The sequence below is a fragment of the Ostrinia nubilalis genome, chromosome 1 (assembly GCF_963855985.1).
Source record: "Ostrinia nubilalis chromosome 1, ilOstNubi1.1, whole genome shotgun sequence".
Taxonomy (NCBI): Eukaryota; Metazoa; Arthropoda; class Insecta; order Lepidoptera; family Crambidae; genus Ostrinia; species Ostrinia nubilalis.
Window position 1 is genome coordinate 4613727 of NC_087088.1, and position 19296 is coordinate 4633022.

General features: G+C 35.3%; 1 protein-coding gene across 6 annotated transcripts in view; it reads left to right on the forward strand.

Annotated features, from left to right (window-relative positions):
- The window catches only part of LOC135086014 (myocyte-specific enhancer factor 2), a 69385-nt gene that overhangs the window by 35945 nt on the left and 14144 nt on the right, over positions 1 to 19296 (forward strand). The gene's annotated exons all lie outside the window — the stretch shown is intronic.

Below are 19296 nucleotides of genomic sequence, written 5' to 3' on the forward strand. Positions count from 1 at the left end.
TACAAAGGAGTCGAGTACTTTGAGCAGTCTAGTAATTTATTTTACGAGTAGGTACATTAATTATTATTTTTGCATCTACATTCATTTTGAGTGGCAACACTTTGTAATGCTGATGCTGAAGTAAATTACTTTGATAGTATTTAATTTTACAGCCGTTTTCATAATTTTGAAGATCACACAGAAAAAGTTTTTTGCAATGGCAACTTTTTATGTACAGTTATTTTATCTGGAATCTTGAAAAGGATAAGCAAGAATTGCTACTTGCAAAATTAGATAAACTGATATCAAAAGCCTATCTTCAGTCGCACGTCGAGTCACAACAAAATTAGCAATTCGTAATCAATTTTAAGTCTTATCTTATAGATATTGAGTTCCTAATCTATTGAAGAAAGTCATGCAATTTATAATGATAAAATTACTCAATTAACTGCATTAAATTGGAACGCAAAATCCACCCATATGTGGTCGCACCTTTTTAAAGATAACATTATCTCGAGATTTCACTAAACATAAACAAAAAATTTGGAAGAATTAAACTACCTACATAATAAATATTATTACTAATATTAAAGGTAGAGTGCACTTACTGTTTTTGTTAGAGCAAGTGTGCAATTGTTGACATGCAGAGATTTTTTGCGACTTTAATGATTTTTTTGGACTGAGTCTACTCATTTCTGTGTAGAAAATGGCACACACCAAAACGATGTAAGATAACTCAATGCTTAGTGACGTGCCTTCGTCTCTACCATTTGTTTTTGTTCCACTAATTGTACCAAAAATATAGAAAAGAAGTTTCCTGTTTATCAATATTTTTGGTCTCTACCACTGCTTATTCGTGCACATCCTAAGTACCACATCGATCGACATTTGGCAGTGCCGTGCTGTATCGGCATTACGGTTGACGAGGCGTAATCCGCCCCGTAGTAGAGATAACACGTATACGAGATTTAGCGACCGAATTTGCAGCTGAAGCGTTAACGATTAGACGAGCATTAGTAGAAGATATGCTAAATCTGTTATAATTTTATCAAAATATTAACGACCCGCCCCTGCTTCGCACAGGTACAATGTATTATAGAATTACTTTTAAAAACTTCCTCTTGAATCACTCTATCTATTAAAAAAACCGCACCGTAGTTTTAAAGATCTAAGCATACATAGGGACAGACAGACAACGAAGCAACTTTGTTTTGTAAATGTAGTGATTTTTATAAATAATTTGTATTTTCTACATAGCGTTAACAATAAAATTCATATGTAGAACATTCCAATTCCTAAATAAGTCTATTGATTTGATCATTGTATTCAATCAAGTCAATTTATTTTATGTAAGTAAATTAATCCGCACTTACGTAAAGAAGATAATAGTTTATTACTATGTTCGTAACTAGACATACTTTAGTATAAAAAACTGAAACTAAACGCAAAAAAACTTACAATAATGTAAGAACTATTGTTATCTAACTCTATAATGATGCTTTGATTTAAAATTGTAAAAACTAGACAGCAAAATATATTATTTTTACAAGCTTTTATTATTTTATACATTATTAACTGGCTAATAATGCTAAATACTTTTCTTTCAACAACCACTTTCATAGAGTGACACAATTATTATCAACTGCAAACACTTAATTTGTCAAATTAAGTTACTTACGAACTTGGTTACTTACGTATTCAGTTCACTGTAATTTGCACTCAAGTAATTAACAACGAAAGTGCGTATTACAATGCAATCCGGGTCCGGTAATTGAAGTAGATTGCCCTTCTTATAAGAATCCAAACCAGAAATGCGCAGGTCAATTACAATATTATTACCTCCAATTATTAGTACAGTCAGCGTCAAAAAGTTCATGACACCCAGTGACCAAACAGTTGATGACACAACCTTATTCCAATGAGGGCTATCGTTTTAGCACTCACCAGTTAGCGCCACTGTAGAGTAAGGTCCTGTCACTTGCTAGTAGCGAAGACAGTGGCGCCAACTGGTGAGCGCTAAAGTGGTAGGAGGACTATCGCATTTGCACTCATCAAGATGGCGCCACTGTAGAGTAAGGTCCTGTCAATCGCCAGGGGTGCCAACTGTTAAGTATAAAAACGATAGCCCTCATTGTAACCAAGACGTGTTGCGAACTTTTTGGCTACTTTTAGGTGTCACGAACTATTTAACACTGACTGTACGTACAGACAGCACATATAACTATACATTTCCATTGCAAAAAAAACCTTATTATAACTTTATTAAGATCCCACGGTGTTTGGCTTGATGTGCCATCTGTGTGTGACGTAATTGCGTTAATGTGTTTAAAAAAATATAAAGACAACATTAAGGCCCTTAGTAATAGTGTTTTTAAGGTTTAGCTTTTAATGTAAAAGCAAAAGGGACCTTTTATAATTATGTGGTCCATCAATACAAACCCTTTTTCTCGGGAACTCGTGAATATACAAAAGGAGGCACTTTGAAATACATAATAGATAGGATAGGTTATTAACGTTGCTAGGGAAATATTTTTTTTGTAACAACATAGGCAATTTTATTAGGTTTCACTACTAGCTGATCGGACGGACGACATACTTTTCTGGAGAATACCTATCCTCATAAAAAAAGGATGTTCAGTTTTACCAAATATTTTCGAGAAACAATTTTTCTCTTCATAGGAATCTTTCTGTGACTACAACAGATACTTGAAAAAATATTGGCCCGGTCGTTCTCGAGTTTTGTGCCTAGCAACTAGCGATTCATTTGGTTTATAGTGTAAAAGAAGACGAATCTAATGCTGTTAAATTAGTAAAAAAAAACTATACCTAAAGTAAAATTTGTCAAGCGTATAGTTTGAATTGACAAAGCATGACGCTAACTGCTAAAAAAAAGGAAGCAGCGCATCTAAATTCTTTTGTCATTGCAAATGATAGTGATTTTGGGTGATCATAATATCACGTTATTACTCGTGGAAATCTCCTTCCTGCCAACGGGTTAAATACTTCTTAACGAACGCATAAAGCGTGTCAATACCCATGACCTATTATCCCATTCTGTTAATAGGTCACTCAGCCACTCAACTTCTAACATTTTTCCGAAACTTGCGGCGTAAAAACAAAAAACGAGCGAAACAACTTAAAGAATTTTCCTCTTCGCAAGCCGGAGATAAGCCTCAAAACACGTTACTTCGAAACTTCTAACATTCTCGCTTGTGTGTGTTCGTTAGCGCCGATCCAAGGACGTACACCCGCAAGGGCGTAGCCGGGTTCCCCATGGAGCTAGTCCACCAATTTGAAACTTTATTCTTGCCAGTCTAGAAGCTACTTTCGCTTGGGGTGCCTCCAAGACTCTCAGTAGTCAGATTGAATAAACTGCTTGACACAGATTCGCGTTTCGGGTCAGACTGTGGCCGGTAAACAGAGCCCCAGCCTGTTACGACATCACTATTGGAAACGAATGCGACGGTGCGTTACGAATCACAAAATTTACACTCACGATAAATGATTTGGCCCAAATATCTTGTGGTTAGCAACGGGTTAACAGGCTTGTAAATTAGCAAAGCTGTTAACAAATATGGAAATTGATGCGAATGTAATTTTATGGCTTTTCGAGTCATTGTCATAAGCGTTTTGACATTTTCGTTACAGTGTGTTTTCCATGTTTTCTTGCATGCAAAACCTTAAAGGATAGATTAGGTATTCAAGTAGTGGGTACAGAACTCTCTTTACTATGGTTCAATAACATTTTTATTGTCATGTACACACGCGTTTTTAGATCTGTAGAGCGATAAGTCGTAAAGGCGCCACATTTCTATGGCCATTAACATATGAAGGACCACATAGGGTCACATCTCGACATTGTAATCGCTACCAACAAAGGACTCACTTGACATCTCCTTATCTGCGGACATTGCAACATTATACGGCACAGAATAAAGAGCAAGTCTTATCACAACGACATAAGAGCCATATTGAGCTGAAAAATACTTTTTAGCTGTTCTTAACAGATACATCTGGGTGTTTAAAATATGTACGAGTATATTATGTTTACAATGTACAGGTTACCACCGAGTTCAAAGGATATAAAAACTGGAAAGGCGCTCTCGACTCTTACATTGTTAATTGCTTTTTTATAAGTATTTACTTATTCAATTTTGTGACGACTTCTCTTGTATTTTCTAAATGGCAACTTTACCTGGTAACAGGCCGTTTATTCCCAATTTTCTCAGTACAATTTTCTTGAGCTTCTTGATTTTCCGGAGATAAGTAACTTTTATCAATTTGATATGAAAAAGAGATTACGGTAAGCACCTACTTATTTGATATCCACCAAAACAAGTACTTATGAGTATGTTATTTTTTTTCAGTTTTCCAAAGGAGTCGGATAAATCTTTTTGTGACTTTTGTATTCATACTATGCTGTCAAGAAAATTGGCCAAATATTAATTTTACAGTCAACATCCAACATTTTTACAGCAGTTCTTTATAAATGACTGCCTTACATAATACATGGCGTTATTTAATTTGTTTGTGATACGCGACATTAATTGCCGTCGGATCTTGGCCACGATTATATTTTCAACACCCACACATAAAAATCTGCGTGTACTACACACGTGATAGCTACGCTCGTGTGTGCATACTCACACAAGCGTATCGTACACTTGTTCAACGATCATCACACGCTGCAGTGTTGGCGAGGTGACGTCAACGATTGTCAGAGAGTCACGGCTAACAAGCACTCGGCCGTATACCAGCTCTTATTTTGCGTACAGCTTAGCTAATAACCCCTTACCGTTAACAATGTCATTACCTCTATTGGTACAGGTGTAAGTAGTAACTTGTAACACTCGTATAAAATCTGCATAGTTCGAAATTGAACGCTCTCCCTTTCGCTGAACTTGACATGGGTCAGATGACACTTCAAACAAAACAAACCATGGTGATGTCATGCGATTGTGCGCTCTAAGGTCAGCGAGAGTGTAGTGAATGGTAGCGGTTTTCGCGTGTTCGACGCCATGACTGCGTCGCACTTTTACCTTCTGCGCGAATGCCTCAAGGACAGCCCTTAATTCGAGTCTCAGGTCTCTTTTTCATTGGGAAGTGACACGGTCGTCGCTCGGCTGAGAGACCTTGCCTCCCCCGCCCTGCGCTCAGCTGACGTCAGCTCCGCCATCTTGTGACACTGACGCGTTGCTTGGCAACCAAACACACGCTACGCAGTTCCAATTTGTTTTGCACAAGATCAGAGATGTGATTAATTGAGATTTGGAGTTGTACTAAATCGTTTGAATGTTTATTACTTGTAAAGTCTATTTGAGAGGTTTATTTAAGTATTACAACGTTGCATTTATGTTTTGTTTTGATCACGAAGTAGGTATAAATGTAATATTTATTACTAATTTATGTTAGCAACAGGAGTAGGTTTGCAGTTTATTAGCGGAGATAATTTTCTAAATCAACTTAACATTAAATACGTGGAACACGATTTTCAATGTTAAATCAAATGTAACATAGGCATACATTTAATCTTGGGAAGTTTCTGGGTTTTTTTATTATTGCAGATAATAAAATCCATAGATTTCATATCTTACCATTGAAGGTATTTATAAAATGAATAGCAGTTAAGGTAAATGATAATTATTTTTGTTGTACTTAATAATAACAATAAGTTGAGGAAAATGTAAACATTGATAAATAAACAAATATTAATTTTGCAATTGAAAAAACACCGATGATCGGTATTACGAGTAGCTAAGGGAATATTAAATGTATTTTATAAGTGAAATGCAATGTCATTACTTGTAAATTAATTTTATTACATTTATAGCAAAAATGAATGTAGAGTCAGTTGTCAAATTATTTTTAAAGTTACTAACAGAAATAAATAAGCTTGTCACATTAATTTATATTTTGATAAGTAATACATCATACTTTAAAATAAATCAAGAATTGGCATTTCTGAATAACTCAAAATTAATTAGATAAATTAGTTACTGAGGAAAAAGTAATTATTTTTAAAAAGTTGAATACGTAAGGAGCCGATTAAAATCACTAAATATTTTTTATTGATTTGACTAACGAGTTTTATTTTTCTATAAATCTAAGGGTCTGTGAATTTCAAAAATATCTTCAACTAATTATGTAAATCAACTAAGAAATAGAGACAGATACTCGGACAAGTAATGATGTCCTTTTTCTACCTTTTGAAGTACGGAACTCTACAATCTATTAAAAAAGCTGGTCTGAAAGGTCTCTACATATTGTATCCTTTTTTTTTTACCTCTACCACAATAAGTGTGTCATTGAAGAAGTATAGCTTAGAGACTATATGATCATGCGGCTTAAAGTCTTTAGCCATGATAATATTAGTACTATCGTCTTTATATTTTGTATTTGTATCTAAAAGCGATAAAAACTTTACTTTGTGTATTTTATAATGCAGATTTACGTTGCGTATGATGCAGATTGGGCTAATCGTCTGTAAACTAGCCCTCTATGCCAATCGCTTTATAAAATCATCGTTTGTGGGCTCTTTCCCACAGAGACATACTGTTTTTTGCAGGAACTGTTATTTGCAGGATCCTGATTAGTAGTTACATTACGTGTTTTATTATTAACATTCACACAAACAACCCATTTGCAGTGTCCAGCAAAAATACCGATCCGTTCCGTGGAAAAGTCTGAAATCTGAAATTCGTTCCTGCATTAGTGGAAAGTGCCCTAAAACATTTTACTTAAATACCAAATAATTATATTGTCAATTTCACTTTCCTACAGCCGTCATTTTTGTAATTACACCCGGCGATACGGCGTGAACCCGCTTATCAATAATACATGATAGCAGAAAAACCACCAACATCGACGCTCGCTATCTACTACATTAATTGCCGTCTTCGATGCAGTTTCAATGCATATTTTACTAGTTTAATAAACTATCAGATACGTTGTGGGAATAGCGTTGGCACTTTGTTATCAAATGGTAAGACAACTTTTACTATTGCTTATATGGACACAGATTACTAATAATTTACTCTATGGTTCAGTTTGAGCGCATGGAGAATTTTGATTTTTGTATAGTCAGCGTCAAATAGTTCGTGACACCTGAAGTAGCCAAAAAGTTCGGGACACGTTTTTGTTACAATGAGGGCTATCGTTTTAGCGCTCACCAGTACTGTAGAGTAAGGTCCTGTCACTTGCTAGTAGCGAAGACAGTGGCACCAACTGGTGAGCGCTAAAGTGGTAGGAGGACTATCGCATTTGCACTCATCAAGATGGCGCCACTGTAGAGTAAGGTCCTGTCAATCGCCAGGGGTGCCAACTGTTAAGTATAAAAACGATAGCTCTCATTGGTATACGGTTGTGATGTCACTTTTGGGCCACTTTGTTAGTCACGAACTATTTGACGCTGACTGTATTAAACGAGTATTGATCTGGTGGTTGACTGGTTGACAATTTGGAGTTCAAAGTCACTTACTGTGAATGATAAGCATAAACGTATATACTTGGTTCGGCTAGTACAGTGCAAAATTCGAAAATAATAAATCTAGTTATTTTTAGTAAGGAAAAAAGAAATTGAAATAGAACAACTTTACGTACAATTGCATTGGAAATCATATTAAATACTAATAAAGGCCTATATAGGTAACTGCTATTTTAAACAACTCGGTTTCCCAGTAAAGTTTATTCCGTTTTATTCATCCATTCACAACACGACATTTACGGCAGAATAATTCGATTGGTAAAAGGTCGTAGGAGACAGTGTTCATTATGCCATAATGAAGTTATTCGGCTTTCCTCGCTTTCCACGCGTCGGCACTCCGCGTGGGAGGTAAAGGGAATAGGGTGGTGTGGTCAATGATTTGATAAAGACCCTGTCCCTTCGACAACTATACAAACTTTAGTATTTAAAGTCGTTAGTTAAACTGAGTTAAATCTAAAGGACTATTTATAGTACCGATCAAAACAACAAATTTTATTAGCTTACAAATGCATACGTAATTTAGTAATTCCTCATAATATTTTTGATTTGTGTACCTTTGTGAAAAATTCTACAGACCCCATGTTAAATTCAAATTTGGAATTTCAAAATTCGAACTCAAACTTCATTCACTTGTTTCAATTGGTTTTCTGTCTGAAAACAATATTCTTTTCCTCACATTGTTCCTCTATAAAACTGTCAAACCTGTCAAATTCCAATTTCGTATTTAAAAAGTCAAACACAAAACTCGTTCATTTGTTTCAATCCTACAATCAATTTTGTGCCAGTAAAGAATACCTTTTTCCTCAAATTGTTGCTATAAATAGAAAACTCCCACAGATCTCATGTCAAATTCCAATTTCAAAATTCAAATTCCGAACTCGTTCATTTGTTCCAATCCTGCCAGCAAAACAAAATCCCGATAACAGCGCATCCCTGAAACGGTCCCACGTGTAGGCTACGCGTGCAGGGAAATAGAGGTCCTTTTAATGTCATAAGTTCACAGGGAGACCGGTAGGTGGCGCTTCGCTCAGTGCAGGGGGTAGGTGGTTGCTGGTTGCAGCTTTATTAATACGCAGTAAATGTAATAACGCATGTCGACCAGCCGTGTGTGCATTCGCTAGATGCAGCGGTTTATCGACCGTTTAAGATAATTTATGGAAGTGGATTAAGTAAGGCGATAATGATTTGAAATATAAGAATTATGGGTCTTATTACCACGATAGAACATTTTATCTTAATTAGGTATTACTAAGGTGTTAGTCTTGTAGCGAGTCTAGATGATTTGTAGCGCGATGAGAATTCTACGTACATGAACGTGTTTTATTATGAATTTTCAGTCCAGTTATCGACTGTGTTTGAGTTGAACAGAAATATTATGTTAGTGCCTAGTGGCTAGCCTGAAAAAGACGTACGAATAATGACGTTAATATACACGTGATATTAGTTGATGTATTATGAAAAGCATTGAAAATAATCCGTATTAAAGCACTATTTAATCACGAAAGTAATTAATCCGAAACCACAACAAAGGTTTCTAAAATATCCGCCATCAAATTCTACGCAATCTGCCAATTTACATACACACACACACATCATGCGCAGGACCCGTACTATGATATTTTTAAATACGTATCCATTAATTTTCCAAAAGAAAATAACTAATTCATCTACATCAATGAACTCAAAATCACAAAAAATGAACACTTGTCATCAAATTACAGCTTTAATATTTAAAAAGATCATTTAATTAATTTTGTGGTGGGACGTCCACCTACAAGGTGGACCGACGACATCGTGAAGGTAGCAGGGAAGCGCTGGATGCAGGCCGCTACCAATCGATCAATGTGGAAAGCATTAGGGGAGGCCTATGTTCAGCAGTGGACGTCCTATGGCTGACATGATGATGATGATGATGATTTAATTAATTTTACCTTTCACAATAAGCATCCAAAAAAGAAAACAAAACACTACATCTCCATTCATCCGCCCAACAATTAAATCGTAGAGGCAGTGAATAATTTTTACGACGAAAATTACCAGTGCTACGAAAATTTTCACCTCGCTCGACTTTCTACGGCTACGAATGATCGTAGTAGGGGTCTGTTCGCACGCGTGGGTGCAGTTTGCACCCCGGGGGGTGCAAGGTCAACCCACCGGGGGTTGGGGGTTTCACTGGATTGTTTTCAAGCTGAGAGCGAATTTCACTCGAACGCAATGAAAGTGCTTGTCGCATATTGTTTGTGGTGATTGAGTTTGTTATTTCAGTACTAATGTTAGTGCTTTTGATATAACTAATTTTAAGCCACAGCTTCGGTGGCGTAGATTTTATTAATACCTGTTAAAGATTATAGTCTATGGCTGAGTTGCACCGCCAAACTTTGATCGGAGCTATAATGATAACCGGTGATTTTTGTATAGAATTTGACAGATTTTTTACGTTTGTTAGACTGTACTAAATAAAGTAGTGCTACCCAGCTTATAGTATGTTAAACTGATCTAGGTATAAAAATATCGTAGTTTCATCAACTTTCATCCGTTCATCCTCACGAACTTTCACGATTTAATATGTAGAGTAATTGTTTGCTTGATTTAGGTAAAATCAAAATTCAATTTAATTAACTTTAACAAAGATTTTATTACACTGTTTTTTGTTTAACAACTGACTATTACACTGAAATAAAAATAAAGTTTTTGTATTTTGATTCACTAATCACTAAGTGCCTATAAAAACTACAGACAACAATTAAAATGTTACATACGCCTATAAATTGATTAACTCTATTTACTTTCACTTCGCGATGTAATTTACAAATGAAAAAATAAATTAGTACCATTAAATAATAATAACTACAGGTAATATTTTTACTGTTTCATCGAAGTTCATTTTTGTTATTCTTACTCCATGCTGTTTTAAACAAGGCTTATTACTCTTTAGTCTATGGTTCATTGACGTGGTTATGTTAACGTTATTACAAAGAGTTTACTTTATTGTTATACTCTTATTAACAAAACCTGTGAGAAACAAAAAAAAATATAAGTTTAGTATTTAGATAATTATTTAAACTCCGTGCTGCAACGCACACTTATCCGCACCGGAACGTAAACGAATCGCCTAGCGGTTGACAGCGCGGGAAAAGCGATACAGTGTTGATCCCTTTCCAAATTGATAAGTCTGCTATGACCTTAAAATAGTATGAAAAAAACCGGCCAAGTGCGAGTCGGACTCGCGCACCGAGGGTTCCGTACAAACCTGCAAGGTTTACAAAGTTCGTTCATTACGACAATCGAGTCATAACTATGGTATTTTTATTGCAAAATGAAATTCATAACATTACAATGGGGAAAGTAACTACTTAAAAGGAGAATGCCCTAAAGTGGTATCGCTCGAAATCTAATTGTACATTGAGGGTACCACACCGTAAATTCCTTTCTTCATTTGTAATGATTTGCGAAAGTAGTAAGAAATTGTAAAACCTCCGGAATAAAATCCGATTTTAATAAAAAGTATTGTAACAATGAGCTGCAATCAGCAACACCTATCACCGAGCAACGACACTACGTAGTTCGCACGGTTGTCAATAGATGGCGCTGTTCGTAGTTAGCTCGCGGTATCATTTGATTTTTTCCTGTCCTTAAGTAGTCAGGGCTAACCACAAATCCCTTTCCCCTTGCAAAATGGTATAAATAACATTGGTATGCACGCAAGATTATTTTGTGTTTATATCTGATCCTTATCAAATAACGCTAGCTTTGGCGTAGCTAGGGTTTTTTTTTAGGCAGGGTAACTATCTACAAATATAAAACAAGTATTCTAAGGTAAAACCTGTAGCTATGCCAATGGACACCATTCATTTCACTTAAACCAAAATTACGTCAAAGTCCGGAGTTTTATAAAAAAAAAATATGCGGTATGATTATTTTTTATTTATTTATTTTTCCTATATTTGCATTATAGGTAGGTACCTACCTCAGCGTTTTGAATTTTTGCGTTGATTTAGAATTTCTCACAGTTTAGAGGCAATTAGATTTAAGAAGTGTTTGATATGAATTTCAACTTTAATATCTCTACGCGTTCATGTGAAAAAGGGTAGGTAGTAAGTTTATAATTATTAAAAAAATATTTTATGTCATGTAAGCAAAAATAATATTTTAATTCAATTTTTCCTTTATCTGTACTATATAACGTTGCTTCGTGCCGAATTTCAAGATTCTGAGTTCACAGGAAGTACCTTGTAGGTTTTGATTCCCTAGCGTGTGACGGAAATTCGTCTAAGGTGTCGGTATAAACTGCTGTATCTTTTGATCGCGTTAACTTAGAAGTTTGATTTTTTTACTTCTTAAAGGGACAATAGATCTAGGTATTTGGTATAAATTTCAATTTGATACCTTTATTCGTTCGTGAGAAATAAGGTAGTAAGTTTCATTTTATTAAAATATTTTTATTATATTATATAACTAAAAAAATGTAATTTTCGCAATTTTTCCTATATTTGCATTATATGACAATGCTTTATGCCAAATTTCAAGATTCTGAGTTTACGGGAAGTATCCTGTAGGTTTTGATTCCTTTGCGAGTGTCGAAAATTTGTTGAAAATATCGACATAATCGGCTGTATCTTTTGATTGGCTTGGCTTAGAAGTTTGATATTTTCACAGCTTAAAGGGACAATAGACCTGAGTATTTCATGTGAATTTCAGCTTGATACGTTTACGCGTTCTTGAGATAAAGGGTCTTGACAGAAGGACGGACGGACAACAAAGTGATCCTATAAGGGTTCCGTTTTTTCCTTTTGAGGTACGGAACCCTAAAAAGAACAATCTAGAAATCAATTCAAGTTAACATTGTAAAAAACTCCTTGTTTAGTGAACAGCTCATTTATATGCAACCTCGTGCAGTGCCCCCATCTGATCATCCGATATTCGATATGTGCCGAAACATGTCACGAAATCTTTCTATCAGATTGACTAGTGAAAACTGTTAAATGTTTTATAAAGGTTCAAAAGTAGTGAGAACTACAATTAAAGTGTAATTTATTAGACACGGCTTATCAAGTCTACGAAATAAAAGAATTAAAAGACAAGATATAAGTGAGATGACTGAGAAGGATCACAGTACTTTCTTTGGAAACTCGGATTTTTAATCAAGTCTAGACTTTGATACTCTGATTTTAATCTTTAAGCAAAATATGCTTGATTAAGTGAAGAAGCAAATCAAACGCACAGCGTTGAATAGAGCTCTATGATTGGTTCGTGTGTGACCCTGTGCGTCCACGCGCACTGTGAGACCTCATAGTAATGTTTGTGAATACGGGCGTTAGTTTTCTCTGTCAATCAATTGTAGAGACTGACATTTTCTACGATATAAACTTTGTGACCCTAATGCCTTGCAGTGCTCTCTACCAATGAATTTTAACAATGTAGACACTTCCAGAACAACAATACATTACTTCCGTCAAAACATTGTTAAGAAAAATATACATAAAAGCCATTGATCTAAACACAATTACAACTAACTCCTTAATTAGTTACAACCACTTACGTTTTCTTCGTAATCGATTATCTTACTCAAACAATCGGATAAGTGAGAAGATTGCAATAACTAGGTTGTTTGGTTAACAACAATGTCTTCAATGACGAAGCTGATGACTTTATCGTAGTATTTGTGTAACAACGTATACATTTAGTGCGAAAACTCATTATGCAGATTATACAATTTATATAAACTCTAAGGCTGAGTTGCACCACCTTATTTTAACCGTGACAATAACAATAACCGGTGGTTTTTGTATGGAATTTGACAGATTTTTGACGTTTGTTAAAGTTAAAGTAAGATGGTGCAACCCGGCCTTATATAAAGCTAGCTTTCAGTACAATGTATAATAATAAAAGCATCATGATTTATGTTGATTCAGCTACGTATGTAGATTAATAAGGTCAAGTATATTAAGGCTGAGTTGCACCACCTAACTTTAACGGTAACTATGACGATAACCGGTGCTTTTTGTATGGAGTTTGACAGATTTTTGACGTTTGTCAAAGTTAAAGTAAGATAATGCAACCCAGCCTAATATTTTATTGCATTCTGACTTCTACTATTGTAGGTAAAAGGGAAATATAAAATCTGCCATGGGCACTCGATTTTAAGAGCTGCAAGGATATTCAGAAGTTTAAACCTAATTACTAATAGTTTGTCAATGATAATGTTTATGCCAATTATTTAGCACACAAACACTAGGTTAGTGTTCACGTCATGGGTATACATGCTTTTTCTTACATATTATCGTTTTCCTGGAAACATAATTTGCATTTTAAACATCGAATTAACATTTTTGTCTTTTCCGTTGACGTACTAAAGTGAAATCGAAATTGTCGTGTCATATATATGCATAGCAACGTGATCAAAAATCATCATGTAAATTTTATTTCATCTAAATTCGACATTGCCAGTCGTTTTACATTATTTAATGTAGATATATTCGGAAGTTTACGGTTCAGAAATGTATAACAATTAAGGACGTCGCACATTTATCAAACCGCAAAGGGATCGTAACCGTATCAACTCGAGGCGGTCAGTATTCTTTGTATTAAACTCCATACTGCAATGCACACTTATCCGCACCGTAACGTAAACGCCTCGCCTCGCGATTGACAGCGCGCGAAAGGCGATGACAGCTCGCGAAAGACGATACGATGTTAATCCCTTTCCGAGTTGATAAGTCTGCTTTGACCTTTAATTCTTCAAACAAAACCCACATTTAAAACCTAATAACACACTCCGTAAAGTTTTGATCATTTTCATGATTACTGTATTTGGAATGGGGAAATCTGAAAATGCCAATTAAGCCACCGACTGAAACGCGTGGGCGGTTTTACTAAATCAACGTGGAGTATTTAAAAACGTGGCCTGATAATGAGCGAAGAATGAAATACAAAACAATATAAACATAGTGATCGTAAATTACGTTGTTAGTCATATTAAATTGGTAGAGATGGTGTAATTTGTCAGTTTGAATTTGCGATTTCATTATGTAAAATAGTCGATGGTTTCTCATTTGTAAAATGAGCCATAAACGTGAATTTCTTCACAAACTATACATCCGTCTTCACAATGGAAATGTTTATTCCAAAATAATTCATTACATTGATTACTACAGGGGAAATGCCAATTTCCTCATTGAATGCTCTTTCTAATAACTAACCACTTACTCCTTTTGGTCTGAAATCTAACGTCATTTTAAGAAGTAAATACGAGAATAATGTTCAACATAAAATAAAGATAAGTAACGCTAAAAAAAAAAGAAAGAATATGAGTTTTATTCGTTTCACATCGCAAGAGATGTTTGAGATTGAATCGAGTTTTAAGCGTCTCTATAAAACAGACCCTAGTTTTAGTTTCAGTGACGTCGATAGGAAATTTAATAAAGTTAACGTTAGTTAACCGTGAGCCCCGCTCGTAGTCAAGACTGAGTTTTCCAGTACATCGTGGGCGACAGACCAGCCCTCGCCTACGCACTGTATTCACAGTCGAGATGAGTCTCGAAACCACTCGTTCATTGAGCTTAGTTTAAAAGGAAAATACGTAATGACGTATTTCAGCAAATAATGGCGGTTTTGTAATAAAGGACGATTTAGACGTCGAAAATACAATTTACAGGAATTCTGCTTTCTATCTACACTAATATCACAAAGAGGTAAGGTCTTTTATGTAAGCTTTTGTATTATTCAGTGACTCTGAGAAAAGCCAGTAAAGGTAAAAGGTAAATTAAGCTTTATGATTTGCTTATCGCTATAATACAGAAAACCGCTGATTGAGATAACCAACGTATACTCGTAGTATTTGGTTTTTCATGATTACTTTCAAAGTAGATCGGCTTCATCATCATCATCATCAACAGCCCTTTACAGTCCACTCCTCCACTATCGCCACAATATTGATCGGCTTAGTAACTAAAACAGAATAAATTTTGAAATCTTACAGAATATGTTTTAACAAGACTATACGAACTAAATTAAAATATTGATCGTTTTCATCGACACTTGCTACGACTGAACTAAACTCATACAGGCTTTTTCCGGTTATTTCATTATCCTACTTGATACTTGAACCAACTCGATAGAAGCAGCACTAATAAATAAATTGTGCTCGATGGAGTTGTTAGTTGTTACATTGGGAGCTAAAGGGGAAAGAACCACGTGACACGGGTCGGGTCGTATCGTTTGAGTTGATCTCATGGGACTTCGAGTTACTATGTGAGATTTCGCGGACTGAGTACTTCTGAAAGTAAATGTAATTAAGTAGTTTACTATGTATACCTAATTCTTTACATTTTATCTTATGCAAATATAAATACACATAGAAATTAAATGCAAGAGAAAATAAATGTGAGTTGGGTAAAATTTGCATTGTTAACAGAATGATTAATTGAATTAACGTCAGTTAACGTATTACATTAAATGCGGAAGAGACTTACGTAATTTATTTTGTTTTTGACTTCATTAATGACGTAGGACGTACATTATCAACTAGGAAAATGATCGTAACTGTATCAACTCGAGGCGGTCAGTGTTCTTTGTATGATACTCCATACTGCACACTTATTCGCACCGTAACGTAAACGCCTCACCTCGCGGTTGACAGCGCGCGAAAAGCGATGACAGCTCGCGAAAGGCGATACGGTGTAATTCTGACCTTGAAGCATGAATTTTGTTAAAATTTATTCTAACTACATCGTCAAGTATCCAGATTATTTACCCGATAAACAACAGGGACAAATTTAATTATGCAGCGGGTCGATACGCCGCCAGTCGATCCCCGGATGCGTGGGCGGGTGGGCCGCCCACGCCGCCTCCGCCTATGTCAGGTGTCTCCTAGCTGGAGATATGCTTTCAGGAAAGCCTTTGCCCATGATTGTGAAGGCTGTATGTGAGACACTTTGGCAAAGATCCTTAGGTTTTGGCACTAGTATATTTTAAGTTACTTTGTTAAAAAAGTGTTCAAGTTTTGCGACGAACTTTCCTGGGAACATGGTTTGCGCTCTACATTTCGGTGAGCAGTGGGCAATGAGCGTAAAATATGTTCGTTATAAGAACGAATATGTATAATTTTACTAGGAATAATAATAAATTTATACTTATCCAGACGTAACGTATGTGCAAACAGACTCAATTTAGACAGAAGTTGCTAAAATGATGATGATGTTTAATTTCTTAACATAAGTATCAAAATGTAGACAAGCCCTTTTTTCAAGTTCATAAAATGTGAGCATATCACATACAGATTAACGTTATAAAGATAAGCATAGTATAATTTATTGCCCGTTTAATCGCTTACTTGAAAGCACAATTCCATAAAGCTCATAAGCTCGCGTGCGACCTGAAAGATTTTTTCTTCACACAGCTTCACGCTTACACGCTCGCATTAACATTTTAAGGAAAAAAATTAATGAGCTGTGAGTAAAGGGAATTGTTGAGAGAGCCTTAAACCCTTTTAATAAATTTTCAGTTCATTACCTTTTCTACTAGACCGTTTTCAGGCTCTGAAATTTGACATCACTTGGCAATCCTATGATAAGCTTTTTTAACTGAAGCTCTTTGAGTAAAAGTTTTTTTTTGTTGTCTCTTCTAAAATCATAAACATCACTAAGTACTTAACGACAATGTTACAATATTTACTACCAAGAATACTAGTACTTTCACTTATTAGAATTTTTAAAAGATCTAATTATTAGTAGCAAAAAGACCTTATTGTGCAGTATCTTTTTTACATTTCTTTCTTTTTCTTGTCTAGTACGGTGTATAAAGTGTGTTCTATGTATCTAGTCTATACACTTACAAAAATACATGGTCAAATTACCTTTAAGTCAATGGGTTAAAAAAGTGCCAGAACATGACGCAAGTGTAAAAAATCCTTTAAAGCATTTTATCTGCGAGTGATAACGCTCCATTAGATGCAAGTGCGGCAGTCACCCACAAACACAGTGACCCGGCACTCCACCCCACGCCAGAGGGAACCTCACTCACACCGGCTTGTGTCACAGAGTAAATAGGCTGCAGTAAGATAACTGGTCTGTAAATCTTATGAAGAATGTAACTTTCAATGCAAATCTGAATCTATGTAAAGGCACATACTTTAGATAGAAAATGGGAGAAATTCTGTTGAGCGTATTCCGAAAGTCTTCATCAAATTGAAGATATTTTTTTCTTGAATATGCATTTATTTAAACTAACATATTTAAACTAAGATTTTACTTCTTAACACATCTACTACTACATCTTAGCAACAACAGAAAATCCTTAGTGTATTTTCAAGCATCACTGAATTAAGTAAATGCCTACTACGAGGTTATAAGATGTAGAAAATAAAATTTACTTACACAAAATCTTCACATCATATTTATGGATTCTACAATAAATCCATCATCGCAAACATGCACATAAAAGCACACAAAATCCTTGTAAAATCAGCAGCTCGTATTATTCAGCTCAAGAAAAATGCCATCGTTACAATGTTTTCCAGCGAACACGATCATCTGGAAGTGATAACGCTACGCAGACAGCTCACCTACAAACACGGTGACCCAACCCCCACCCTCACCCACACTGGCACACACAAACGTGTAAGGACATAGTGTAAATAGGATACAGTAGACCATCTGCCGATTTCCGGAGTTTGGGGACCATTCTTTCAGATTCTACCTCAATCTTCCATGAGAGAATCATCATTTTTATTTCTTACAATCAGTGTGTAGTCACAATAATTACTATTGGCTATTGCGAGTAATGTTCAAATTGATATGAATATAAAAATGGGTGATTGCTGTTATTGAAGTTCCTTGGCTCACACCTGTAAAAATCGTATTTTAAGATTGCTGAAAAAAGACTGAAAAGGGCTGAAATAGTACCTAAGTTTCTTACCCATCTTATGTAATAACTACGTATTTTTCATCTTTTGAATAATACAAACAAAATCAAAAATCGAAACAATGGATTTTAAGACCAGATTGTTGAATTAATTTTACTTCGAATCATCATAATAATATAATTTTAGAAACCATAATATAGCATTTTTTAGATACCCTATACATTCTGTTAAAAATAACTGCATTCAGCATATTTACTGAAGTCGCTTATTAATTGCAACTTCATCAAGGTAAATTTCAGATTCAGTTTTACTTTCTTTCAAACCGAGAGGAAAAGCTGGGAACCTACTTTTGCTCCCCAAGCAACGCACACAAAAGCAACTGTTTTCATTGCTCTACATCTGTTTACACACACAAGCACACCCGTAGCATGCACAACACTAAAACGCTAGAATTTACGGCTCTGAGTCCGTAATAAAATAGTTTTTTACTTGGCCACGGAATTAATGACGTCATAATTCTAAAGTTTTGCATTTATATCGCGAGTTAATAAATTATGGCAACATTATTAACTGTGCTTTTCCTGTGATAAGAGATTGAACTTTTTATTCATAATGTTATTCTCATATTATTCTATAAACTTCATGCAATTTTAGGTTGCGTTCACTTAGAAATTACTTTGCCATGTAACAAAACAGTATGATTTTTTGATGCGAGGAGCTATTTAGTTGTTGTTAAGCCTAAGCTACTGCTATAGCTGTCAACAATTACGCCCCATAATGCCTGGAGCGAGCCTTAAGTCGCACTGATTTACATAATGACCCCGCTATCAACCTAAGCGACCCCATTTTTTCTTAGCTCGCCGTTTAGTTGGACAAACATTGGGTCTAACATTGTCGTGTTTAGCTAAACGACATCACATGAATAAGTTTCAATGACACCCGTTTGCGGCTTATTGTACCCTTTACTGTCTCT